Consider the following 3574-nt stretch of genomic DNA (forward strand, 5'->3'; position numbering starts at 1 on the left):
AGCATTCGACTCTAGCTTCGTTAACTCTTCTATTTATTGCAGTGTATATTGCACTACAGTTTAGCATTGTCAAAAGGAAATCATTAGATTTACATTACTCGAAATTTGATTACGAAGAGGAATACAAAATTGCAAATCGTATACAAATGTCATTAGTTGCAAGTTTGTCTTTGGTATTTTCGGCGTGGTTACTAATGTGCTTAACGTCCACGTTAGTACTATTTACCGAGATAAAGGTACAACACGGAAGCGATTTTGAAGCAACGACATGTTCTATTAATCATACAATATGGCTTCTGTATGTAGTAGGACATATCGCATCTCTCCTGTTATTTTCTGCTTCATGTATATTTGTATAGTCGAAAAGATTTGCGAATTTATCTCGAGAATTACAAGAGACAAACATTCGAATGGGATTGTTGAAAACTCGATTACAAATCATTATGGAAAAACACACGGAATTGTGGGAAACTTACCAAATGATCAACGAAACCTTTTACTGGCTGATTCCCTTAATTTATACTCATTTCCTTTATATTACCTGCTTCTATACTTATGAAACAATATTTGGGCATATGAAATTCAATATTCGAGTATTTACTGGAATTTTTTCTTTAATGTTCGGTTTCGGACTTATTCTTGTAGCCTGGTTATTATCAAATGCAGTGAGATTGGTAAGTATTTCAAAGAATATTTTGAAAAGTAAAAACATAGCTTTGAAATTAATGACTTAAAAACCATTTAACATTTTTGCGTATTTTGTTAATACAGACGCCCAAATCTATAAGAAATTCGTAATAAATATTGTTAGATCGCAACTATGCTATTGGAATAACTTTTGTAGAAACTGTTTTTAATTATTTAAGTAAAGTGTAATTGGGTGTAATGTAAACATGGGCAAAGAAGCAAAAGCCGCATGAAAGCAATCAAAGTCAGTAAGTGCGGACGTTGTAATAACACATCACAACATTTAATATTTAATTGCGAATAAAAATATTGTATAGTCCATTAGAATTACAATAATCAGCGTTTTTCGGAATTTGCATAAACTTACGAGTCAAAGAAATAAGAAAGGCAACTGCCTTCTCAATTCGAAGAAAAATTTTTACGAGTTGCGAAGCTTTCCACACAAAATCGTTTTAATATGTTTCGTAAAAGTAATGTGTTTTTACTGAAAGCTTCATTTAATTAATTATTTACAATAATTTCTTATGACGAATATTTCTTAAACACCTTTTAAAATTCGCATGATATAGTAAATGTGTTCATTATTTCATGATTACTTTCAAATTTTAGATCTACGATGATTTCAGTTCTATTCTAAAATTATGTTCTGCCGATTTGTCTCCACAGTTCAAATTCAAGGTGACTTTATACACTTCATTAGTGTTTCATGGTAGGACTAAAATAATACGAAGTTTATACTGATATTTCATTCTTCTGCACAGATAACTGGTTTCATGAAACGATTTAAAGGCATGCCAATGGGAATCTCTGTGGCCGATTTCTTCTTTATAAAGAGAAACTTTTTGATAAGAGTAAGTAGATTTACTATAACTGTTTTATAGATTTTCACTAAAAATCTTTCTTCTTGTTGTAGGTGGTGAGTTTCTCCTCTTTGGTACAATTGAGTGGAGTGATGGCAAAAAACAAGAAATGTTCAAGCAGCCTTTCTGTATTTAATAATACTAATTATTAGTTCTTATTTATGTTACTAAAGTTTTAAAATAGTTTTCACAAGGTGCCGCATTTTCAAACATTCCAGGCAATTTAGAATTCTGTCCATCAGTGAGCGACAAGTAAATAAAATCGTGGGTTCAAGACTCACCAACTGGCTGGCCACGAGTTTTCCGGGTTTTGTTCACATTACCAACACTGAAATAGAGTGTAGTTTCTCATAGAGCAGGGGTCGGCAACCTGCGGCTCGCGAGCCACATGCGGCTCGTTGGATGTGAAGTTGCGGCTCTTTAGTTTTATACGCAAATATTATTTATTTTATCAAAAAAAAAAACATTTAAAAATCGTTCTGAATCGATTAACGAGGATTCGGCACCGATTCTATCTCTCAGCCACTTGTACTCGCTTTTTATCGCACCCCTCCCCCGTGACACGTGTCGTCACTGTCGTCAGTCCGTCGGAAGCTTTCGAATGACGCCGTCGTTGGATGTTTCTATGAGGTTTAATTCGCTTTCGACGCAAGACAATTCTGAATAAATAGATTAGTTTTTTTTTTTTTATCAAAAAACTTAATTTATGCGAGTTCTATTTATTGTTGGCAAGAAAAAAATTTGTGGCTCTTTAAAAACTTTGAAATTTTGTAAATTGTAATTTTTGGCTCTTCCGACTCAAAAGGTTGCCGACCCCTGTCATAGAGGTATTAATGGAGACATTCCTTTTCGCGCGATCGCCCATGCGTCACATTGCTATAAACAAATCAGGGGCAGATGCTGGAATTTCATTTAGATAGCGCTTCATATCATTATCTATATCCTCTGCACTGTAGTTGTACTATGGAAAACTCTTTTATACTTGAAATTTGAAGATTTTAGGGAGTGCGTACGCACACTCGGCACTCCTCTGAATCCTGTCTGCTGGATTGCCGAACTGTCAAGGGGAAAGCCTACTGTTCTAAGGAGCCAGGATCGAATCTGGACGGATCGAAAAATCGCCAGGAATTTTTCGGAAGGTCGTCTGTCTGGATAATATGTCTTGCGTTATCCTTCACCATCCGGCAAAGCCTAAAAAGGCCTAGCTAAAAAGAGGCCCTCTTAGTGTTAACAGAGCAAAAGAAGTTTAAAAATCTTGGATCCGTTCTGTAAATAAATCAAAGGTTATTGGAATTTGTAGTAAATAGCAGATGAGCTTAGCGTTTCTCGGACAAAAAATAAAAGCAGCAAAGATTAAGATTGTTTCGTACTTCTAACTCCTGTACTATATTATCTTAGGTAAGAGTTTATCACACCGAGTACCTATTTTAACACATTTTTAAAATCGTGTACAGTAGAGAAATAAAGAATTTTTAATATGTGTTAGATTGGTCATTTGGTGTGATAAACCTTTACATTCGGTAACTTTTATAGTTATACTAGCTTACACCGTCGCGCATTGCTGCGATCTCAAAAAGGAAATTCAAGCAAACTCGTTATGATAAAATTCAATTTACATTTTATCATTTCTATTGAAACTTATTATTATTATTCGTTTTCATCGGGAAAACATTTCAAAGTGTTGTTTCAATTCTATTTATTTATTGGAGTGTTTGTGGATACACGATATTTTTTGTTTTTCCGTCTGGTGCGTACACGAATAAGTCAGAAGGTTTTCCGACGTGTGAGCCGGCCACATATAGTTGTCCATGCCAGAATCACGGATTCTCCAAATTTAGCCCATACACTCGCAGCGATTGTCAGAAGTGCGATATTCCCCATTTTTATATATATTTTTTTATCCTTTATAATTTTGATTATTTAATTGCTTCTTCCTCTCTTCCTTGGCATGTTGTGAAATTTCTGATAGTTGGATAATAAACCGTTTTATTGTAATTTGTCTTTTTAAATTATTTTGAGTCGATATT

The sequence above is a fragment of the Centruroides sculpturatus genome, unplaced genomic scaffold (genome assembly GCF_000671375.1).
Source record: "Centruroides sculpturatus isolate CEXI.00-Female unplaced genomic scaffold, Cexi_2.0 scaffold1683, whole genome shotgun sequence".
Taxonomy (NCBI): domain Eukaryota; kingdom Metazoa; phylum Arthropoda; class Arachnida; order Scorpiones; family Buthidae; genus Centruroides; species Centruroides sculpturatus.